We start from the raw sequence: 9,663 nt of genomic DNA, 5'->3' as shown, positions 1-9,663 counted from the left end.
ACTTTCTGTGACTTTAGTGTGCACTTAAATTTGATTCTGTGTATGGACTTACCCAATTTAAATATATTTTAAATGAAAAAATGCTAATTCATCATTGTCAGCCTAACAGGACATGTATCCTAGAATGCAGAGTGATTAAGATGAAAATTAGATTATTTGCATAAATGGTAGATTTATGTTTAGGCTTGAAAAGAGCTTTATCTCAATGAGATGCTCCTTTAAAAAAACTATAAAACATGTTACCGATTATGTCCAAGAAAAGAAAAATCAATTCTGAAGACTATAAAAACACACTTTTCAAAAGGTATCGAAATCAGAAAGAAGTACATTAAGAAATAAAAGTTTTTTTCAAGATTGAGAATAAAAAGGTAGAATACTGAAAACGACTGAAAGAAGTTATGAGGTATTTCTCCCACTTTCCTAGCGTCCCTTCGTGGTGTAGTGGTTCTGCACGCTGGGCCGATATTCCAGAGGTCCATGGTTCGATTCCCGGCGAAGGCGGTTGCTCATTTTTCATCTCTCCGGCTTTCAAAAAAATCCTAATGTCTCTACAAAGTTATAATTCAGAATTTCCAGTACCTAATAGCTCCGTTTCTTCTTTCCTCTTTTGAAAGTGTATTTAAAAATCGAAAGTGAATTCGACAGCGGGGTAGAGTTGACTTTAAGGTACCCTATCTATTATCGCGAAGTTGTTGTTTCATTTATCGCCAAGTTGTTGTTTCGTTTTTCGCCAAGTTGTTGTATCATTTATGGTAACCTGAGTAGTTGAACTTTATGGAAACCCTATTATGACGTAATCGTTTGCATTACTATTCTGGGAAATTTTGAATCATGAGATGTTTTGCAAAGGCTTTTGTGGTGTGTGTTGCTTAGGAAGTAAATTGCTTGTTTCATTGTTTAGACGGTACAATGGCTGAATATAGTAGAATTAAGACACAATAACACGCCGAATAAATACTAATTCAGAAGTCAAACAACAAAAATCAACGTTATACCTACAAAATTTTCACAGGACTAGTTTCGATGGTTTTACCGAACCATCATCTTCAGCTGCAAAACCGCAAATGCGTGTTTGACTTCTGAATTAGTATAGTAGAATTAATTTGAAGTTTCTGTACGATTTGGAACGAAAGGGGAAAAGTGCATTAATTGAGTGAATTAATTGTGTAAATGAAAGTTTACTTAGTAGCCATAGTCCAGAACTACGTAGTATATTTTTGACTTTTTATTTTTGTGAAATTCTGTGGCGACGCCGATATACAGATTGTAGTTCAGCTAATTTTAGGAAGTTTTTGGATGCTGTTAAGGAATATTGTGTGCCACAGACTGAAGACGAACGAATTTCTAAATAAGGTAAGGGGATTTTGCTTTGTGTAGTGCGAAAATACATAACAGGTTTGTCTTTTTTGTGTTATTTTATTGTTTGGTTTAAAATGTAGCTTATTGAGATTATGTATTTTTTGTTTGCCTCTACTGTAGAATTGGGTGCTCCTTTGACTTTTTAAGTAAAAATATAGCGATGTGTACATGGACAAACTCAAGGAAGTGCGTAAAGCATAGTTTGCGCAAATTCGGGGATTTTTTTTTAAAAGTGAAAATAGGTCGATGTGTACATGAATAAAGTCAAGGGAGTGCGCAATGCCATTTTTTTTGCAATTCGAGGATATTTTTTTAAGTGAAAATAGGTCGATGTGTACATGGATACCGAGTTTGTGCAATTCTTTGACTTGTTATTTTGGCTTGCGTAGCGGCAATTTTTAGAGCCAAAATCGCCGCTACACAGGCCGAAATAACAAGTCAAAGCATTGCACAAACTCGGTATCCATGTACCGCCAAAAATCGCCAAGTTTCGCCAAGGAGTACCCTAAAATATACTTTAACCCGACAGCGTATTCAGAATCAAAGTGGAATCTGCTTACATATTTTTTCTTGTGTTTTCAAAAGCAGCATTTCGATTAAACAAGAGAAAATGCATATATTTCAAGTCAGAATTTCTCTCTCATTATCTTGAAAAACTGGCTTTTTATCCACATTTTTATAGAAAACATTTCATTTATCCAGCAGTTACAAGCCCGTTCCACACGAGCTGCTAAAATTCGCCATTAAATTGTAATTGAACAAGAAGATGGTCGTAACATTATAAGTATATTATGCAACTATCATTAAATAACATAAAGATATTATATAAAAGGTATTTTTATGTAGAACATTTTGAAGGTTTTAAGTAGAAAATAAAATGTATTCTAGAAAATTTCAGCAATTAAAACCCAGTTATTGCATGCAGGAAATTTTTTATGTTAGATGTAACTATATGAATATTATCAAATTTGTCAAATTTTAATAATTTAAAATTTAGCTTCAGGGGTGATACATATTTTAACTGTCATGAATCTAATTAATGCGTGTCTACCGAACAAAATGACACTTGAAGTAAAAACTATAACTGGGCGAATTTTTTCAGAAATAAATTCCAGTCCTTCCGATTTTCCTGAATTACTAATAAATACCACATTACACCGAATGTATGATCAGGCAGTTATAGAGCCATTAGGTTATTTGGAAGCAGGAGGCAGGAAAAATGAGCAATGCTCTCACCGGGAATCGAGCCTGGACCTCTCGAGTACGCGTCGAGTGTGCTACCGTTACACCACGAAGGCATGCTGAAAGAAGGGAGAAAATACCTTATATGCTTCACCTTTTAAAGGGTTACTGGGGATTAGCGGACCCAATCGCCAAATCCTGGTGATGACAAATTATCGTCCGCTAACTTTGTTTTTAGTTCGGGCGCCATTGCAAAGTCATTAGGTCTTTATATATATATATATATAGTCCAGTCGTTGGTGCTCCTTAAATATATAGTCCAAAGGGGCAATTTGCCTTGAAGGACAATTAATTGCCCCTTTGGACTATATATTTAAGGAGCACCAACGACTGAACTATATATATAAAAGACCTAATGACATTGCAATGGCGCCCGAACTAATATATATATATAGTCCAAAGGGGCAATTTGCCTTGAAGGACTATTAATTTCGTTTTGACATTTTGCGTTGGTTCATTATAAATATCGGTTCACTTTTCAAATTGTTACCACCAAATATTATCGACCTGTGTTATATTTAAAGAAATTAAATAATGAAGAATCTGCATAACTATATGTATACATATCTTCCACCGAATATGGGCATCTGGAAGTCCAAAATCTGGAATTTGAAATTTGTTTTATTATCGATTTCATATTTTGTAACACTTGACGAATTTTTCATTAACAAACTCAACGATTTCAAAGCAAGCAATGGTAGCACTGTACGGGAGGGAAAAGTATTCATTGATATTTAAACGGTTACCTACATAATTTCAGCAGTGTTATTATCTCGGTAGCAGATTTTGTGGTTTAAATGGACAATCTAAAGTTTTTAGTGGGGTTATTTTAGTCTTCACTTCTGTTTGCTCTCATGTACTTTTATTAGAATAGAAATGAAGCTTCGGTAAATGCAATAAACAGTAACGTTTTCAAAGCATTTAGTAGTAAAACACTAATGCTTACGGGTGCGCACTGGTTCGCGTAGATTGTTGCTTGCGTACGGGTTCATAATAGATTGAAAGCACACAGGTCCGATGATAAATTAATAAAATTTATTTAATCAAAAGAAACACTTCAGAATTCTTGAATTTACCAAAGCAATTCTCATACAGGTGTTCACAGTATCACAGAGTACAATCAGTAGTTGCACTTCAAACAACTTAGAACGTTAAACACAAATGCGAAGCGCATCTAAAGAGAAAGCTAACTCGGATATATCTCAATTCACGCGAAACTAACAACTCGCAACAATAATACCTAAGCAACTTAGAGCAGATGATCTCTTCGGCCTCAAATACACTCATGTCCATAAATTAAGGATAATTCGGAGTCACGCGGAAATCGAACTCTAAAATAAATATATCACCTGTAAAATCACTACACACATCTTCAAGAATCATATGCAAATTTCAGGAAGTAACCAGATGACACCGATGGTACGTCACAATGACGAGAGTGTAAGAGAGTGATATATAAGGAATACAGGCAAAGCAGTAAAATTGTTCGCAGGCGCTTTATATGTTCAGTGCAATAACCGAATAGTTATGACACAAAGGAAGCATTTGGATGATTTTTTACGTGGTAGAATTATCGGCCGTCTGGAATGTGGGCGTACCCAACTGGAAGTATCAGACGAACTTGGAATTGCCCAGAGTGTCATCTCCAGGCTTTGGCAAGGATTCCAAGATGATGGTAATGTGAGTAGACGTTACAGCACAGGTTGTCCCAGAGTTACAACGCCGAATGAGGACCGGTATTTGGCAGTTACTGCCAAAAGAAACAGGCGGAGCACAGCCTCAGACCAGTCTCGTCAGCTCTCTTCAGGCACTGGTACGACAATTTCAAGGCAGACCGTGTACAGGCGCTTAGGGCAGATGCGTAGACCTGTCAGATGCGTTCCACTTACTGCAACTCACTGTCGCCTGCGGTTAGCCTGGAGTAGAGAGCATGCATTGTGGACACCGCAACAGTGGGCTTGTGTGATGTTTTCCGACGAGTCCAGGTTTAGCTTGCAGTCTGATTCTCGTCGGACTTTCATATGGAGAGCTCCAGGTACCCGTTACCACCAAGAAAACATCATTGAACGACACCGTTACGGTGGTGCAGGAGTGCTTGTTTGGGGTGGAATTATTCTGGGTTCCAGAACTGACCTGCATGTTCAAATTGGAACCATGACAAGACAAATCTATCGGGACGTCATTCTGGAACAACATGTACGTTTGTTTCGGGGCGCCATGGGCGCACAATTTGTGTTTATGGATGACAACGCCCGTTGTCACCGGGCAAACATCGTAAGCGAATGCCTTCAATCGGAGGATATCACCCGTATGGAATGGCCAGAATTCTCACCGGACTTGAATCCAGTAGAGCACGTGTGGGGCATGCTTGGCCGACACGTTGCAGTCCGTCAACCTCCTCCTACATGTCTACCGGAACTTAGGAGAGCATTGCTTTTTGAGTGGTGTAATATCCCCCAAGATCAGATCGATATTTTGATACTCAGCATGCCTAGGCGTTGTACGGACTGTATTGCCTCGTCTGGGAGACATACAATGTATTAACAATCATACCAACCATGTAATATTGGTTTTTGTAAATTGGTGTTTTTTGTAATTTGCTCCAGGGAGAAAAAATCGCTAATTTTTTTTAATAATATCAAACATATAGCATCTTTTTTTGCTCTTTACCTTTTGTTTAATAAATAACCTTTACAAATAAGTCAAATTTGTTTTGCTTCTAACTCTTCCTTTGCCTGATTTTGCATTATCCTTAATTTATGGACATGAGTGTAGTTTTCAACCGGCCGCCCAGACGGTACAGTTGTTAGGGGAGTCGACTGCAATAACAAAGCGCCCGGGAATTCTGGAGAAGGCATGAATGTAAATTGTCTGTTCCCTTATAGGAGGTAACGGTGGATGCCTATTAGGTGCCTCTATAAAAAAAAAAATGGCCACCACTTCTGGCCTTAGAAATGGCCAATGCTAAAAAAAGGCAAGTGCGCGCCATTCTATAAAAAAAAGTTTTCATCCGGCCGCCGAGATATTTCTAGAATTTTTGTTGGAAAGAAATACGAGGTTGGAATTACGGTTACAGCTAAAATACTGGCCAATTACATTTATTCAATTTCAATACATATTACGGTAATACAAGGACCGGACCAAATTGTCGCCAATTTCAGCGACTTTTGGGATTTCTAGCCAAATTTGCGATAAAATAAGTCGCCAGCTTGCCGATATCTCGCCAAATTACATGTTTACTCAATGTTAAACGCACTTGCCCCTGTATTCTTACTTTTCTGGCATAACTTCTCTTTAGAATTTTCATATTACAAAAGAAATACAATTTCACCTACAATTCTACTAAGATTACCTATCTAAGTACAAAATTCGTAACAATACTTTAACAAAGAAATGCATGAAATCAGGCTTATTATGCAAATTAAAAAGGCTTCATAATTTAGAATTTAATTATAATCTTAAAAGAAGGGGGCGTCAATACTAAACGGATCCAGATAACAGGTTAAAATATCCCAACGAAAAGTCTGAAAGGGTAAATTCATATATTAATATGCATTTACCTACTAAGTTAATATCTGTATAAAGGAGTTTAGAAGAATGAAAGGAAATTAAAATCAGATAAAAAAAATGCAGTAAAGAGAAGAGGAGGAGGATGGAAATGACACTATTGGCAAAGGCGATGATTAATGACAAAGATGATGATAATGACAAAGTTGATGATTCTTTATTTGGATTTAGAGTACGGCAATGAAGGGAATGATAAAGATAGCAACGAAATGACTCGTATAATGCGTGAAATAAATATTTTAGACCCTTAATGACAGAAGCTTTTAACATCTATGCCATGGGTGTCTAAAGTGCAGCCCAAAAGTTTTTAAAATGCGGCCAAAACGCAAATTATGAAAGTATTTAAATTTACACAGTTTTATTAAAAAATAAATGTTTGAATTTGATTCATATATAATCGATTCGTTGACATTATTTTAAAATAAAAATTTAAATAAAATCATCTTGGTATGTTATGATGTGTTAAAACCCTCCTCGTACGGCTCCCGCGATTTCCACGGGATGCGAAATCCGTCTCGTAATACGGGTCACGTGAAAATAGCGTGCATTAGTTTATTTCTCTTATTTTCAATATGAAACTCGCTTTTTCTCCATGTAGGCTAAGAATATTATAGTATTCACATTTCACGTCTCGTTTTGCACTTAGATGGCGCTACAAGTTTATATCATGCTTCTTTCATTCTTGGCGGGAACTGTATTTGTCATTTGCGGAACCAGAATTTCAGGTTTTTAAGTAATAATAATAATAAGTAAGCACAAATAATATTATTAGCTATACAAATTAGTTAGCATGTTGTTCAATTTATACTTTTGCAATTCACAAAAGTTCACCACTTGTAAAATATTATTTAAATACATTCTAAATCCGTTCCATGTGGTATATATTACCACACATGAGAATTTACGTTTTGAATTATGTGTATATGCACTCGATTTTATATTTACAAAAATAATCAACCGTTAACTGTCAATGTCTTTTTGACGCCGTTAAATTTTTAAAATTTTTAAATATGTATACATATTTTCGATGAATTACAATATTTGTATGCAATATAGTGCATTGCATTTAATTCCTAATTTCTGTATCAAATTCTTAAAAGGGTAAGAAAAATTGATGATGGAAAAAGAGTTTTTAATGAAAACTGGACTGCGAAATACTTTTTTTATTAAGGAGAATAGTAAAACACTTTGCTTAATTTGTAGGGACTTTGTGCCAGTTTTTAAAGACTGCAATTTGAAACGACATAATAGTCAAAAGCATGCCGCAAAATATGATGTATATCTTGGCATTTGCCGTAAAGATAAGGGCTATCGTTTGAACAAAATGTTTTTTAAAAAGACAGCTATTCAAAATAATAACATTGCAAAAGCTAGTTATCTCGTAGCAAATTTAATAGCGAAAAAAATCAAACCCCTTTATTGATGGCGAATTTATAAAAGAATGTATGGAAAGCGTAGCAGACATAATTTGCTCTGAAAAAAAGTTGGATTTTTCTAAAATCAGTTTATCACACCATACTATAGCCACAAGAATTGAAGAGTTGGGAAATTCAGTTGAAAAGTCTTTAAAAAGCAAATGCCTCAATTTTAAATTTTATTCGTTAGCCATGGACGTAAACACTGACGCTTCTGATACGGCACAATTGGCAATTTTTATCAGAGGAATCGATGAACATTATAAAATCACGGAAGAAATGCTATGCTTGTTTTAGTATCGTTAAAGGACACAACCAAGTCTGTAGATTTATTCGCTGCATTAATAACGACAATGAAAAGGTTTTCCTTATGTATGAAAAATTTATCAATTATCATAACCGATGGAGCCCTTGTCATGGTTGGTAAAAATAGGGAACTCGTTGAAATGGTTAATAATGAAACCATGGCTGCCGGCAATATGATTCTTAATGGCATATCATTGTATTGTACATCAGGGCAATTTATGTGGAAAAATTCTAAAAATGGAAATTGTATTAAGTGTTGTTATAAAAACCATTAACTTCATAAGAGCAAAGGGACTTAATCATAGACAATTTAAATTTTCTTAAGGTAATGGGCACAGGATTTGCAGATTTTATTTATTATACTGAAGTGAGATGGCTCAGTAAGAGGAAAATGCTCAAAAGATTTTACGATTTAAGAACTGAAATAAAAATATTTATGGAAACAAAAGGGAAGCCTGTGACTGAATTTGAAGACGAAGATTTGAAGATTGGGTTTTAGATTTTTTAACAGTACATTTGAATGATTTAAATTTGAGACTTCAAGGGAAAAAATCAACTTATTACTAATATGTTCCAAACAATAACAGCGCTTGAACGAAAGTTAAAAGTTTAGCACAATCAAATAAAAGATTTGACCCATTTCAGTACTTTGGCTCCCCATAAACCTGTGAATTGCACAAAATATGTAAATTATGTTGCATTAGTTTTTGATTTAATTCAAGAGTTTGAAAATAGATTTAAAGTTTTTCGAAAAAATGAAGAGAATTTCATCATATTTTCTACCCCATTTTCTCTGGAAACAAGTAAATTACCTTCAAGTCTTCAAATGGAATGCATTGAACTGCAAAGTGGCATTCAAATGAAAGAAAAATTTGAAAATGTTCTTTGCTGGAGTTTTATAAAGATTACCTACCTCGCGATAAATATCCTAATTTTCACAATCATGCTTTAATAATAATTCAGCTTTTGGCAGTACCTATATTTGTGAACAATTATTTTCAAGAATGAAGCCTACAAAAAACAAAAATAGTACAAAGCTCACCGACAAACATATTGAAAATGCATTAAGAATTGCAACCTCGTCTATTGAATCTGATATCGATTTGCTTTGATTATATTAAAAAAACAAATTCATCCATCTCATTAATTTGAATTTTTTCCATCTTTATGAAATCAAACTAAATGAAACGAAATTTTTACAAATTAATAATAAATATGTACCTATACGTATCTAATTCAAATTTAAAAAATAATAAAAAGAAGTTAATTTATTTTAACAAAACAACATAGAACTAATTTTAATTTGAATCTGTTAAGAAATATTGTACGTGTGGCCCCGCAAATTTTTTTCTTTGCAATGCGGCCCTCAAACGGTTATAGTTTAGACACCCATGATCTATGCCATAGGTGGGGAACCTGCGGCCTCCGCGAGGTTCTTGTGCGGCCCTTTGCCACCTAGTACAAAATGGTAGAGTTCGTTTCAAACAACTATTGTACATCAACGCCATGACAGTTGCGCGAAAAATCCCGCCAAAGACAGTCATATTGTAACATGACGTCAGAATACTAATCTGAAACGAACTCTAACACGCATGAGCGAGGCTCTGGCCCACAGCTAGCAGCGCCAACTACCTTGTCTAAGAAGTAAACAAAACTCGGTTTCAGATCTCCCATTTGAGTGTCACACCTTGCTTTGGCTTCTCTGACTCGCATCTCTCAACGCTTCCCTGTTGCGATCTTCAGCTAACTGTAGTTAACAGTGCGTGCTTATAAC

The sequence above is a fragment of the Stegodyphus dumicola genome, chromosome X2 (assembly GCF_044657685.1).
Source record: "Stegodyphus dumicola isolate Sdum_Otavi_A_Nest chromosome X2, ASM4465768v1".
Lineage (NCBI taxonomy): Eukaryota > Metazoa > Arthropoda > Arachnida > Araneae > Eresidae > Stegodyphus > Stegodyphus dumicola.
Note: the sequence above shows the minus strand (reverse complement) of the source record.